We start from the raw sequence: 16,591 nt of genomic DNA, 5'->3' as shown, positions 1-16,591 counted from the left end.
CATTTTAGCAACAGCCAAGCTGATACTCCTACAAAAAAATTCCAGCCCAAGACAATTAGAGTGGTGAAAAAGTCTAACCATTGAAAAATAGGATTTCATAAAGTTTTAATAGAAATGGGAGGTAAGTTTATTAATAACAAATATGTAACATACACACAGCTGCAGGCACAGATGTATATACAAAACTGGTCAAGATTGGCAAAAAAAGTATAGGAAGTTTGTGCCACTCTAGCAGTTACAACACTATGAAAATATGCAAAGGTATAATTTGCAATATAAAAAAAAAATTTGTGAAGCATCCATAACATAAACTGTAGGTAACATCCAGACAATTTGATTTTAGTGGTGACACTTAAATTCTTTTGGATAGGGTATAATGCTTTTTTTTTTTTTTTTTTTTTAATTTAGACCAGTGAGACTTTTATCATGCACCAATCTGCACAATGCAGTGTTCACATTTTTTTGTGAGGGACTGTCCTGTCTTTTCTTCTTCATTTCAAAGTGCTTCCTTTCTCAGGGTAGTGCTCTCTCTTTCATGGCAAGTCACTCGGAAGTACTCTAGCAATGCTGCATCTTGTAAATAGCTGAAGTCTTATGCTTTCTCCTTTATTTTGGTGGTCTCTAATTTGGGTGGTCTCTAATTTGCATTTGGTTTAAATGTGAAAGCAGTTCCTGTATGCTCAGATATTTTTTAAGGATACATTTAGTGATTACCTAAGAAAGGGTAAAATCAAATATCTGCTATCAAGCAAGTTCTGATAAAAAAGACCATGTTCTCCTTCAGACATGAGAACAAGCAGTAGTTATCTCTAGTCAACAGTAGTTAAAGAGAATAGCAGAGCTCACTTGAAGTTTAATTCAGGAGGATCACAGTAGCAGCACTAGTTCCAGTGTGCTGGTCATGTTTCTGTCCTCAGAGTGACCCTGCAGGGCTCCTGTTCCCCTTCTCAGCATAAATGCAGGCAGTCCCTGGAGGATGGATACTCCCTAACCCACCTTCAGGAGGTTGGAAGGATTAAATAATAGATGTAAGATTTATTTACAGGTAACTGGGATGTTGCAGTGTTACATTTCTGTGCCACATGGTTCAAAAGGTCTTGCAAAACAGCAGATGATAAAGCTGGCAATGAAAGGAGGCAGTTAATGCAATTTATCTACAAAGGAAGGAAATAGCTTTTTTGAGGATGAATCACAGTTCCTGTGAAATCAATTGATTCAGTGAGACCAGCTATTCACTCTGGTAAGGTAACTGTAGTTGTTTGTAAAGGTAGCTCTAGTGTACATTGACCGATTGAATAAATATAATTGAAGTTCGTATTTTATTATTTAGAATTTTTTCCCTCTTTTGGTGAATGAACACACATGACATCCCTTTAGACCATAGGTCTTACTTTACACACTGGACACATTTCTCAGGAAAAACCCCACTTTGTTTATCAATAGAATGCATCAAGTCTGAGGTGAAAAGAACTGAATGACAGAACAGGTAACCTTTGCCTGCTCTTTACATTCTTCTGGCTTTCATTTATGGCCACTACTACAGGAAAGAGTTTGACAGACACTTTTGGTGTGGCGTAGACTGGCACAAGGAAAGAGAGAAAGAGAGGGGTGAATTAGTGAGAGAGAGAAAAAGGAAGAGCAAAAAAGAGATCACAGTCCTAGTTCCAGCATCAATCCACCTGATGGGGTGTCCAGTGTCCACATGCACCCAGATTGGTGGGTATACCTTTTTACAGGTAAGTTTACCCCACTTTGGAGATAAATTTCTCTCTTTCTATGCAAATCAGTTCTCAGGTGCTGTTCATTCTTTCAGACCTTTCTGGAAATGAGTTGGAGGCTTTGGGGGTCTTGGGTGGTCTTATTCCCTCTCCCTCCCTACAGCCCATGCCCACTTCTTGGCCTCATTCCTGCTGTACTATGCTGTGCTTATTCCCAGGAGCCAGAACAAAGACATTTGTTCCGAAGAGTGCTGTCCTCACTGTGTATATCCCCTGCTGCAGCCACATCCTGTTCTTTCTCACAGCCTGTTCTTACCAACAATCCTTGCTTGGAATTACCAACAAACCTTAGCTGACTCCACAGCTATGTGGCTATCGGTGTTCGATACCCGCCCCCCCCTTAACTTCTTTTAACTTCTTCTGTAAACTTCTCAGTTTACAAACTGAGCATAAAATAGAGGAACACCTATAATTAAAGATAAATTTTTAAGTTAATCCTAAATAAAAAGGTCTGAATAGTCCCCAAACTCATGGCTTACATTCTGACATTTTTCTGCAGAAACTTCTGAAATACTTGCTCTCTTCATCTACATAGTCATTGGAATAAAGTTGAGATGATAACGCACTACACAGCATCCAAATCAGAGGTGTTTAATAAAAGTAAATTAAAGAGCATAGTGGTTGGAAACAGATTATGGGAAGTTTTAGAAAGGTAAGTACTGTAAAAAAGAATATAGTCACAAGGCCTGGTAGGTTCAGAAAAATATTTTCCATTGCAAGGGGATTATAGTGTTCCATGTCCTGATTAGCATCCCTAAAATTTCCAGGCCACAACCAATAAGAGGAAATATCTGAAGGATCCTACAGCAGCACAGACCCTCAATCTTTGTCTTGCATCACTTAGTGTGAGACTTCTACCATTTGTTTGAATGATGTATTTGAATTGCTTCTACTGCAAACATTTGCTGCAAAGACTCCATAGCTCAGTTCCCGTGGCTCTGTGTACTTTGAAAGATGTCTCATATCTACAGTATCACGTTTCTGTGGCTGCTATGGTAATGAAAGTACTTTTCTTTAACAACATTGCAAAGTGAAAAACAGGCATATAAAACATTAAAGAGGAGAGTCTGAAGTGAGGAACTGAGGGAGGTTTGGCTAAATATGTAACAGACACACCATTGAATTTACCTTCTTTCTGTGTAAGATTAATAGAAAGCTGAACTAATACAATCAAAATAACCTCTTTACCTAGACAGTTCTGCCTATTTGATTTGTGCATTGATTGCACAAATGTGTACATTTGTTAAGAAATGGTCAATGACTAGTATCTCATTATTTCTGCATTTTTCTCTGCAATGTAATTGTTCCATTACTTTCTAAAGCATCTTTAATAGTGTTTTTAATGAACAGTGACAATGTGTTATTTGAGTCCAAAGCTAGAATAGAAAGCAATCTTTGTGCTTCTAAAATTAATATTTTGATATTCGAATTCCCCATCCAGTCTGTTAAGAGAGTAGCAAAGTGCCCCTCACCAAACTTTAGTACTTCCTACAGAGGCAGTGAACCAACTGGGATACTGTATTTTGCAAGAAACTAAAATGTGAAAGCTGTCAAGCAAACAAAGGAGAGGGACACTGAGAAAATATAAGTATAAACCTGAAATAGCAAAACACGATCTGCTTGTATAAAGTAAACTCTAATCCACTATGGAAGTGAATCAGCATCTCACACATATACATTGCTATATACCTTCTATAGAAACACACAGAAACATATGCAAACATAGTCCTATACCTGCAAATGCAGTATAAACTTGAAGAGGAATAAGTGGAAACACTGAAAAATGTGCCAATAACATTTTGGCATCATAGCCAGCAACACATCAGAAATAACTTGTAAGTGTGCAAAGAGCTATGGCTAAAACCCAATATATTTTGCATTGCATATACACAAATAAGTTGACATTAAGCAAAAAAGCCTGTCTGCATTTTGTACAGTTCTATTGCAATCATGCCTGTAATTCTGGACTCACCATATCTGTTAGAGTAGCACATCAAATTATTTTTCATCTGCTGGAAACAGCTTTTCAAACTGTGAAGCTCCTAGGAATGCTTTCAATTATCTAGAAATACCTTACACTTCGTACTATCATTCTGTTACTCCAGTATCAAGACCATTCAAATCTTTCCCAATGACCACAGTGCCTCACAATCCTATGGCAATGCATACAGTCATCATAGTGGTTCTTGTCTTGAGTTTATGGTCTGAAATTATTATGTAAAAAAGAAAAAAAAAAGAGAGATGAGAAATTAGTTAGGAAGTAAGGCCAATGAGTCTATGTGAGTTAACTATAGTCCCATTCAATGCTTGTAACTTAACCAAGACATGATCCTCAATCACCAGGATTTCAGCTAATGCCTGAACTGCAAAACAAAGCTTTTCGGGTGGGAATAATGCTAAACCAATGAGTCCTCAACACCATCACTCATATGGCAATCTTGGCATTTTCCTTCCTCTTAATGATATCAATGGTAACAATTTTATTTGCAATAAGCATTTGTCACATACAAGCATGATACTGCACTGTTTACATATCAAAGAAATTTTTATGCTCATTCAAATTATAATGGCAGTGTTGCTCCCTTAGAATTAGTTGTATAAATTTACTACATACTGTTAAACTCCTGTCTGACAACAAGAATTTTTGCTTCCCTTGCTTTTCTGTAGTATTTATTAGTACAATATCTGAGTTGTCAGTTCCTGTTAAGTTTTATGACACTCATATGGAATGAAGGGGATGTACCACCTTACAGATACAATAAAGTTGTTGAGTACAACCTTACATATTCTAGGCAATTTCTCTGAAGTTTGCATTATTTTCTAGGCTTTCCCTGAAAAGCAAATGAGAAAGAGCAAACAATAAATCAAAACAGAGCCCCTAGGTTTAATCTTCAGGTTTGCCTTTTTTATTCTCTCCATTCTTCCTTTTTTTCAATTAAGTTATGTTTTTTAAAATTTGTTCTTCTTTTGGTTTTTTTAAACCAAGGTAAGAAGAATTTAAAGCTGACAGCATAGCAACTGTGCCTAAAGGAGTAAGCCACCAGTGACAGCCACTGTCCTTATTAAGGCCCTGAGAGGCACCAGGATAAATTGCTATTTGGCCAGATACCAAGATACTAGATCACAGACAAGCAGTGGAATGCAGAGAACTGGGATGGAGGCGCTCTTTTATGTACTCCTTTTCACATCTCCTCCTCCTTTCTCTATACTTTGTTATGCTAAAGGGTGCTAACAGTGCTGTGCAGCATGTGCCATGTATTGACACTCACAGGTCTTCTGAACATCAATCTATATTGCACCCACCCTTCGTGGGGGGGCTACAGTTCTAAAGACCTATGTTATCTTAATTTCAGTCCCATTCCGCTTACTTACCCAGTCAACTATGGAATAAATGGGGTTATCTTTTGTTCTCCCCTTTCCATTTTATCCATGTTTAGACTTGTAGTCCCTAAGCATATAGAGATTAAAAGGAAATAAATTCAACCTCCCCATTTACCGTTCACTTCACCATCACCAGCAACATTGATTTGTATAAGTCAAACCCACTTTCAGACCTTATAACTACTCTTTTGTTCCATTAAAATCCATCTTGCTTCCATAGTGAATCTTGTCAGATTTCCCTTCCTTGACTTTTAGCCCATGGCCCCACTATTACCTGCCATTATATACATCCATCAATTTCCTCTCAGAACTTGATTCCACAAATCAAACTAAACAAAGTGCCTCAAAAAGGGAGACTTTCTCAGTGATGGCACTTTATCCTACTTCCTTCTGTGCTGTGGGCTGCATCATCCTCCAACGCACTTTGTGTTGGAATTGGCACCTGTTGGAGCCCTTGAATGGTCACTTTAGTCTTCTAATGTTGCTTAAGACAAACTGAGTGTAAAAGGGTGGATAATTTGTGCTGGGTATGGTGCACTGATGCTGCTAAGTGTCACTTATCAGTGTCACAGCAAGGAATAGGACAACGTACAGAATGCAAGAAGGGGAAGGGGGGAAAGCATGAAGGACATGGGGGTTAAGGGACATGGCACATCTTGGTTTCCTAACTTTCCTAAGGAACTGTAGCCTAAATCATCCCTTTATCTGTCTTGCTCAGTATTTTCCATCTCCATTTCTTGTCTGTTCCCTGCCCATGAGGCTGTGCCATCTGTGTATATATCCCAAGCCCCACTCCTAATTTACTGTTCCATTCCCCTGCTCATCCGCCCCCTGCAAGTCAGCGTTCCAGTCCCTAATACTTTCCCTGGGTCAGTCAAGTCTCCACTGCATTCCTACCAGGTTCCTCCTGCCCCAGCACTGTCTGCACAGCTGGGGTGCAGGACAGACCTGCTGCTCCCAGCAGCTGCCTGCCTGGAGCAGAGCTGGCCCATGAGCAGCTGGCAGTGACTGTGCTGAGGGAGATTTTGTGCCTTGGCTACTGCACAGCGTGCACAGCTGTGTTTTCAGAGTGACGTGTACAGGCTGGCCAGCGTGAGCGGCCATCTCCATCATTCTTGAGATTAAGGTGCTGAACTCTTCTGAAGCCTTGAAGCATATTCCAACTGAAGTAATTCAAAGCATAACTCGGCTATGTGTGGGTGGAGCTCCATGGGAATAGCTATAAACTCTCTGCCAAGCTGCAAATACCATAGTAAAGAGATGGCAGGGCTGTTCAAAGAAGAGATTGATGGATATCTTTCTTAATTTGAAAGAGAAAAGTTTTCTTCTATCTGAATGGAAGATTTACATACAAAAACACGCCTCCGAATGCTCAGTTAAGGCACACATTCAGTCTGAAATGTGAGTAAAAGCCTGAAAAAGTTATAAGCAACCAATGATAGATTCTTAACAAAAAATGTCAGTTAGCTTTCATAAAAGATTGCTACCAGCCCAACCTATAATTACTGTTGTATACATTACAGCTACAGATCTATGTGTTCTCCTCCTAGTTTATGCAAGTTACAGCTTATTTCTTGCAAGTTCAAGGAAGTGGGTCTTGTGGAATTATCTGATAGGAGAAAATAATTTCACAGAAATTAGTTTAGGCAGACTATTATTTATTCAGACAAATTAGAAAAAGCAACAACAAAAACAGTGAACAAACAAAAACCACTAAAAAGCCCCCAAAAATGTCTATATGTTTTTTAAAATTGCCAAATTCACAGTGGAGGTCAAATTCACAGTGGAATTCAAATTATCAGCACTTTTATTGGGACAATATGACGTAAGTGTGTGGAAAAACAGGAAGTTTTTGAGATTATGAAACTATTGAAGCCTTAAAATGCCAGGAAAAGAACTGTAAATCAGGGACAGACTTTAATTTATGATGTTATTCTACAAGGTAATAGTGCAGTCAGATGGTAGAAATATTTGATTAATTGCTTTGGAAACTGTAAGGCACTATAGTGTATTTACTCAAGTCTCATTTTCTGTTAAATTAATCTAGCTTAAAGCAGTTTCTAGTTTACATTGTAACATACATTAACGCTAAATGTATAGCATTCAGACTTCCTTAAAAGCAGGTCTTCTTCCAATTCTCAAATTTTAATTTTTTTAATAAGTTGCCTCACTTTTGAAACTCTTATTAATATGTTTGTTTATCCTTAAAGATTGAGTTAACTAAAACTAAACACCAATGACAATATTTTTTGATAGATAAATGAAAGGAGAATCCCACTCATAGATCTCTAAAAGTTTGGATGACACAATTGAAAGCAAAATAAGGTAAGGCCAATATTAACTAACTTTGGAAATCTTTGCCAAATTGTTTTGATTTCTGATGGGCTTTTTCTTGCCACTGTGGCAGAGCTGTACATCGGCACGGCATGAAGTCAGTCTATGGGACTGAGTGAACAACTCATCCTTCAGTTCACCTAATAAAGAGCTAGATGATATTTTGCCTAAAATAATATGCTCTCACTTGCTTTCATGTGTTTTGCCTCTTTTCTGTTAAATGTAGAAAAGTGATTTCAAAATAATAACAAAATATGAAATACTCTTACAAAAACCTCTATTTTGTTTTCAAAACCTCTGAAATTATTTGTTGAGTTGGACAAGTTTCCACTGAGATTAATTTTTCACTTGGCACTTCATTTTCTAATTTTTCCCACCTTTATCCATTTGTTTACATATTTTTCCAGTTTGATTAAATGATTGATTGTGGTTATTTGAAATTATTTAAATTAACTATATTTTGGAAAATGCTGAACTTCTTTTGCAGTTTTATGAATTCTGTTCATCTGTGATAAAAGTAGCAGATGCAGTCCAAAACAGCAAAAGAAAACAAGAAATTTTCCAAATATACCAAATTACAATAAAACTTTTATTATATTGATCACTATAATCAAGTGAATGAAAAAAGATAGCAAAGTTCAATAGTAATAGGCATTCATTCTGAAAAGTAGACAGCACTATATATGGCTGAACTAAATTTTTTTGTGATAAAACCAAAAGCTGTATTTTTGTAATATTGTTGGTCAAGAATCTGATCAGAAAATAAGCACTTACAAGCTAGTCCAACCCTTTTCCTATGAAAATTTCAGAAATATTCATGGGCACTACACTTCATTAACAGAGAAAAATACTATTATCCATTGTGGCCACCAGAATATAAACACAGCCCAGATTCTCTTGAATTCCAATTAAAAAAAATACAAAATGTTGCTGGTTTGTTTGCTTTTTAAGTATTTTTTAACAGAATTGATAAGAGCTCCCTTTTGCATTAAGATCAGACTAGTTCAAGGAACTCCTTGCTCACAAGCCCTAAGCTGTCTTTCCAGACAGCACACAGAAAATGTCTCTTACACTCTGTGTTTGCTTGTGTCACAGTACATGAATGTTTCCACCATCCCTCTGCTCTGTAGATATTTTTAGAACATACACACAACTATGTTCTCATTTTCTCTTTTATAGATATTCTACAAGACAGAACAAGAACCCAGAATCTCAGACAGTGATCTACAAACAGCTGATTCTTTAGATACTGAAAAGGTAGTCTGTCATCCTTCATCTGCTCACATTGCAAAGCTTGAGATCAGTCAGAAACAGCGAGGGAAGCTGGAGTCAGTATCATATGTTAGCAGCATTTGTGCTTCAAAAATTTCTGGCAAGTGTTTCTTTCCTAATTGGGGAAACCAGAACGGCCTTGTTTACAGATGAACCCAAATCATTCTCCAGGTTTTGTGTTTGGATGCTGTGTCGATGTTTCAGCCATCAGTCAAAGAACAATAAGTGCACTTGTTTCCACATTTTGACTGAGTGGGCAGCAGCTAACATGCCTATCAGCTTGAGTGCAGTCTGAAGACTTCTTAGATCAAAAATGCATTTACTAGCAGTCATTCAGTATCTAGCATAACATGCCATATTTTGTCACTAATGAGCTACAATCAAAATCTCATCTATGTATTTGGCTGTACTGGAAAAGGTAAGAGTCACAGGAAATACCTGACACAAGTGCAGACTCAAGCTGATGTCAGTAAAGTGCTGGCCAAAAGAATTTGTTGTGAGAGAGAGAGATCCAGAGGAGCACAAATCATGAAGAAAATGAGTGACCGTCGAAAAAGAAGCACAGTCTGAGTCAGTCTGACACCAAAGTGACATTTGAGACTGAAGTGACTTGATGGAAACTAAATGGGCTGAGAAACCACAGCAAGTTCAGCCATGCACGTGTTGTTGCTTGTTAACAAGTGCGTCTTGTTCGGAAGCCATTACAAAGCCCGGGAGAGAAGCTGGGCTGGCCAGCATGATGGTTTCTTGTGTGACTTCCCTGTCCTTCATCAGGGCACTATTTCATTCAGAAGAAAAGTCACAGACTCAGAGATCATAGAATGGTTTGTGTTGAAAGGGACCTTAAGGATTATCTATTTCCAACCCCCTGCTGTAAAGTCCAGTCAGGTGAGCACAGAGATCCCAGGGGGACAGTTTGGTGATCATGGGGGCAATGAGATTTGTGCTTCTGCTCACAGGCTTAATTTAGAATGTAGACTGTGTAAGATATGGATAGCATCTTCATGTTCTTGGGTTACTTTAACAAATTTTTGCCTGTTGTGTGACCCATGGTGACTGACTGCTGAACTTCAATCAGGTTTATAACTGGCTTAGTAATATTTTAAAAAATTTTAAAAGCAGAATTACTTCATTCAGGCATAAATACATTATGCATTATGAATGTAGTTGCTTGAGACTCACCTGAATATTTTTTTCCATATTTGTCATAGTCAAGTGCTGTTACACTACAGAGACAATATTCCGTTTCTAATATATGTTATGAACAGCCTTGTTTACAGCTGTAAAACACACAGCATATACAAACAATCTGAACTATATTCATGGTTGTTGATTGCTAAATCACTGTATAACATACAGAAATTTTTCAAAGCAAGATATGAAGTAGCAGGTAATAAATTGCAATTCCTGCCATAGGAAGATGAACAGAAATCTCTTGAACCAAGACTCAAAGCCAGACACTGTACTTCCTCTCTTTTAGATCTTCTAACATGTAAATCGACCATTACAAAGAGGATTAACCACTAGAAGTGCACGACTGAGCCCAACATTCAGCCCTGCTCTTTATTCACTGCCAGAGCAGACCAGGTGTCCAGAATCCTAATGCTGGCCTCTGCAGTTGGGGTTTATATGATCTGCATACTAAACACAAGTCACCATTGTATTCTGGCTTTAATTTATTGGTGGCCTTAACAACTGGCTATTTTACTGCTAATTGTACTTAAAATTGCTTGTACAAAATCAAACAGTACTTGGGACTCTAAACACGTACTTTCATGAAGTACAGTTAATTTTTTTAACTGTTTATTTTATCAAATAATTACATTTATGCTCAGAAAAGTAAGGCTTTCTGACAGAAAAATGCCTTTTGGTATTTTAATTATGTTAATGGCTTCAACTTTTTTTTTTTTTTTTTTTTTTTTTTTTTTTTTTTTTTTTGAAAGCTTTATAATACGGACTGTAAATGAGATGATGGTGTAAGAAAGTATCTTCAAAAGTTGCCAGAATCTAATCACAGGTATATCTCTGCTATTGCCCTCAGCATTTGAGAATCTCCCCTTTTAACATTTCTTGCAAAAAAAATTACTCGGTCTTCTGAAAAATTTAATATTGGAAAATCTGTTTTATTTACCAAAAGTCACCACATGGCTTCAGTTTGTATTTTGAAGTAAATCTTGTTATGATGTCTGTGAAACAGAGCTAAGGGCTGGCAGGGAATATGGAGTTCACCTTGCCTGACTGCAGATGTAGATGTTCCTCTGGTACAGTCTAGGCCGTATCTTCTAAGTAATTTCCTCTTGGAGAAAACTAATTTAAACTACATGGCCTGATAATTATTTTGAGATCTCTCTTGATGAAATGCACTGTGAAATAATAATAGCTAGTTTCTGTTCCTGGATCTCAGAGCATTTTACAGATCTAGAAAAGTTAGATTTCTCTGCTTAGACCATATCTGTAGATGAAGAGACATTTAGGTTGAAAGGATTTAGGTCACACTAAGGCCCCTTGCAAAGCTGGTAGCAGACATTGTAGCTGTCACTTCCACTCCATGGTTCAATAACAAAATGATAAATTTTTCAGTAAAAATTGAGGGTCATCCCAATCTAGAAATTGTCACATAACTCAGAAACAAGATCCACTTCACAGACCACAGGTCTGCATGCCTACTCTTCCAGAACCTGGCTTCATTTTTCTACTTCAAAATACTGTCCAGGCAGAGTTGATAGAATACTTCTATTTCAATGTTTACCAGATGTGCAGTTGCCCATGATAAAAGTAAAATTTCTAATTCTATGGGACTGCAAGGTCAGAAAAAATACGGTGATAACTATGGCAGCAATACAGTTAACTCAAGGTTATGTGTGAGAAGTTATTTGGTCTGCTCTGTATTCAATGTTGCCAAGCAAGCTTAAGCCCTTCTGCTCTCAGAATATTAAACTATTGTGTTTCCATCCCATGAAGTACAGTCCTCATGTTGTCAGCTATGGAATACCCTGTGATGCTTCCAACAGCAGTGAAGTAGTTTAAAATGCTTGGAATGAATGAATGAACAAAATCAAAACAAAGACATAAAGTATAATGCTCAGGAAAAAGCCAAAACAAAACAAAAAATCCACAAAATTCCCAAACTGAAACCAGATTTTAAAAGGATATTTTAATGAAATTCTTAAAAACATTAAGCCCAGGTTGAAATCTGCAAACATTTGATGGGTTTTAATATAAGATAAGCAGTAGACTTAAAATTTCTGTGGAAGATGTAGAAAGCAGAAGTGCACTCTTTTTAACTCCCATAACACATGGAAATCTTTGTAGTTTTCTTGAATGATTGCTGCCACTGCAGAAGTGCAGACCCTCAGCCCCATGGCCTGTGAAGAGGGCACAGTCACTTTATGATGTGCAGCAACTTGGTGAAGAGTGCAAAAATGGTAACCAGGCTGGACAGTCTTTTCATTCTTTTCCTTTTTAACCTTGGTAAAGACATAGAGGTAATAACCCTACTTTAAGAATAATGCTGTAAATATTTTCACTATTCATATGAGGGCAAGGGCTTGAAGTCATATTTCATTCAAGTAGAATCACTGAGATCATGTGTGAGATTAGCTCAGAGAAACTACTATGAGCTGAAATGCCAATGTGGCAGCAGCAAACACTTTTTCCAGGCTATGACATATAACTGCTGAACCTATCAGAATAATTTGAGGGACCTGTTTAGATTGAAGACCAACATAGGTTGGTTAGTCTATCAACACCTACAGCATTTTCTCTGATTAGAAAGGTCTGAGCAGCTGCAAGATGACACTTTAAACTGTGTTACTGGAAAATCAGTGTTAGGCTTGAAAAACAATATTAATCCTACTTTTTGCTACTCTGCTTTCAATGCACAAACAATTAAACCATCATTATTTATAAACTCTGACCAATGTAAAAAGAGTACTGAAATTTTACTGGACTTTTAAGATTCTTGATTATTTGTTGTTAGAAATGTGATGCTGTCATGTGACAGAGGCTTGGCAGAGCTCTACTTTGTGCACATACCTAGAGTTGAATTGAGTTGTAAATAATGACCTATGATTCTTTCCCTTATGTTTAATGCATATTGTGTGAAACTAAAAATTAGGAAAAACCCTGGAACAGGGATAGAGTTATTCAACCTGATTGAAATATAGTGAGCTGAAAGATTGAAAGACTGTGAATGCTTAATTTTAAAGGTCATTTCTAGGTATCATGTCTGAACATCTTGTGTCAAGAATTTTGGCCATTGTCAGCCTGTTCAACAGATTTGAGAAAAAAAAAAGGTTGGATTATGACTCTGGCAGATTTACATGTAAGTATTTATGTTTTGACGGTGTTGTCAATTTTCCTGTTCAGTGTTCCTTAGCTTCAGTCTGAAAACCGTTGAGGAAGTTCAGATGGTGTGTTTGGACTACTTGCTAATGGTTCAAGCATCTAAGTCATGTGGAAGAGATTTCTGTCTTTTCATTCTAAAATGATACACATTTATGTGTCATTTCTCATTGAATGAGAACTAAAAGCTGTTCAAAGAATTATGAGCAAAGGTGAAGAAGAAATTTTGCTTATGTATTATCTGCTGCATATTTGGTGGTATTTGTTTCATGCAAACCTGGTTAGCAATACAGCACTTCCCTGCCATCTATTTTACTAGTGTGCTAGCAAAGCTTGGGAATAAACCTAAACAAAGAACAGCAACATGCTGTCTAAAGCTGCCCTATGGCAGACCAACACCTATTATATAAAATTACTGCAGGAATTCAGCCAATGGAGCTGGATTGCCTGCAGCTTCTAAACATGGCTGAAAAACCATAAGAGGCAGGTAGAATTAAAGAGGAAAATGAGAAAGGTATGCATCTTCCTTTTATGCTCTGAAGTACAACAAATACCAACAGAAGGGTGAGAATGTCCTCCAGTAAATTTTGCTGCACCGACACTTTAGTAAATGAACACAGTGACAAGAGTTAGCAGAATTTGTGTCCTCCAGCAGTACAAAATCAATAATTTACACCTATTGCCTGTTAGTCATCTAAGTAGTCAATGATTATATTAAAGGTGCTATATTAAATGTTAAGTCACACATGTCAGTTTTTGGCACCTCCCTGATGGAGAAGTTCTACAGAATTTTATAGTACTGTAGAAGGCCTTGATACCTTGGATATAAATGGATGAAGCAATGGGCAAGTAAGGTCTATAGAAAGGGTAAATTAGTCTTTATTAGACTAACTAATAAAGTTGGAAAAAACAGGTAAGTGTTTTCCTTGCATTAACTTACTTTGAAATTATTTTTATAGAACTGTATCTGTTTCAGCCTATTAAATTTGATTATTTTCTCCTTGTAGTTACCCTTTTAAATATCTGGTCTTTTTGTGAGATCTTGGTTTGAAAATTAAATTCATTAAGGTTGCAAGAGTCTTTCAGATAGAACTAGCTGTGGAAAGTTTTGCCTGTGTTCAAATTCTCCAAATTTCTCTTTATAAAAGTATTAGTACTGGCAAGTCAGAGCACGCCTCCCATTTATTACCTGACTTTTTTGACTTCATTGCAGTATTCTTCAAATTTCCATGCAACATCAACATTATATCTGATTTCTTTAACAAATTCATATTTAGCATTTTAATTTTTATAGCAAGAATAAAAACTGACACTGGAGCAATCTCCATATGTAGCATATATATCTGAAATAGGAAAAGATAGGATCACTTTTCCTTTTATCAATGGTATTTACTATTGAGAGTTGTAACTGTTGTTCCTGGCATATTACAATGATTTGTGGTTTCTTTTAAAACACACTTCCATGCAGACATACTTTGCATTTTTGCTGGTAAAGCAAGCATAAGAATCCACAAAGAGGAGTTAAGGTGCCTCGTTCACACATCTCTTCCATTCCACAGAGGCCATCCAAGCAGTTTCACAGCTCCCTTCCAGCCCCAGCAAGTGTAGAAAGCTGAGAGAGGATGCATTGTGTCTGATTTTCTTTTCTTTTCTTTTTATTTTTCTTTTTTTTTTTTTAATTCAGCAGAACACATTTTGTTTCATACTGAGTGTTATTATACCATATTGCATCTTTGATGTTATAGAACCCTGGGCATGAAGTCCAGCTAAATTACCAAGAAAATGCTAGACCTATAGCTGCTTTTTGTATGGATAAAAATTGCAACTTCTGAATGTGATCTTCAGAATTCTCAGGGAAAGGAAAAAATATGGAAAAATGATTCATGGAAGCATACAAATTTATGTTACCCTCTTGCACAGCAGAAATTAAGAACAAGATCATGAACCAGCTTCTAATAACTATTATTTTCCTCTGTGTACTGGTGCATTACAAACATGCTTGAATGTAATTTCAGAGAAAAGCAACAGTAGAAAGTGAGGGGGGTTTGTAAAATTACTGCAGCTTTGACTGCAATAAAGTGAGACCCATCACCTGTAACTGAATCCTTGTCAGTGGAAACCTCTATTTATTTTTATGCACCATTTACGGATGGTGAGTACTCATGGTTTTTGTTTCTTTTTAAATGCTCCCTTCACTCTCTGGTAGTTGACAGGAACTGCCCACGGGGCTGCTGTTTATGTGCTCTACCTCTTCCAACTTTTGGTCATGTAATTCACTTGTTTACAATTACTATGGCAACGCTGACTGCTATGGCAACACTTAGTAAACTGTCACTAGAAAAGAAAAGTTAAAAGAAAAGAGAAAAAGAATAAAAGAAAAGAAATCCTGCACTAAATTGCAGGAAGATAAAACATTTTTACTTCAGCTCACTTGTTGCAGGACCAGATTCCATTCCCCTTTCTCACTCAGTGAGTTAAAGCTCAGGCTTGATTAAGGAGAAAAAGCCTAACAAAATTAATCAGATACCCTAATTTACCCTATGAGGTTAAGTTTCCCACTTCTGCAGAGCTCTTTTTAGTTCTCATGATACTGCTGACAAAAAAAACCCTTAATTTAAATAGATCTTAATTTAAAATCCATTACCATTGCTGTTTTTACAAGTTACATGGATTATTCAAGTCATAAGTACCAGATAATTCTTAGTGTATTTAGTTTCAAAAAACTTCTGTACAGACAGTCAAATGAGTTGAGCAAACATTTGGCAGAGGGAAGACTGAGGAGATACAGGAGCCTCACTTAGAGATGCAGACACTTAGTACATATAGTGTCATGAATTGCAGTTGACAGCATAGTTATGGTACCACCTTATGCTTGGTCCTAGCCCTGGCAAATGTGAAAAAAAATCATTGCCTTATAGTTCAGAAATGTTCTATGAGGGACATCAAGTTCTCTTAAATCTTCAGTTAAAAGACATGCAACCCAAATCTATTACAGGGATATTTCATCACTACTGTGTTCAGTCTCAGAAGACTCAAAATAACCGGAATATGTTGGTTTTGTACATATAATAAACATTTACCAGCACGGTCATATTTATAAATATTTTAAGTTTCAATTTAGGCTTTAAGCTTCAAATTAAATTCCAGGTTACAGGGTGGAAAACAGTATTCTACTCATTTAAAAAATTGATAGCTCTTAGCAGGTTGCATCTGTTTCTTGGACTGAAGACTTTTCAACCCAGGCATTTCTATCTTTATGTTTTTTATAAATTATGTAGAAGTGATAAACCTTCTCCAAAAGTGTCAGCATCCTTATTAGGTTATGTTAACAGAAATCCTAACTTTAGAAGGAAGGGTACAGACTGAGCCTGAGTAAGAAGACAGTTTGAGGACAGAGCACCACACAAAAACAGGAAGGTGTGACCCTTCTGAGAACACACGGTATCTCTGTAAACATCTTAAGGTTGCCCATAAGTAATGGG

This window comes from Vidua chalybeata, chromosome Z (assembly GCF_026979565.1).
Source record: "Vidua chalybeata isolate OUT-0048 chromosome Z, bVidCha1 merged haplotype, whole genome shotgun sequence".
Taxonomy (NCBI): Eukaryota; Metazoa; Chordata; class Aves; order Passeriformes; family Viduidae; genus Vidua; species Vidua chalybeata.
Note: the sequence above shows the minus strand (reverse complement) of the source record.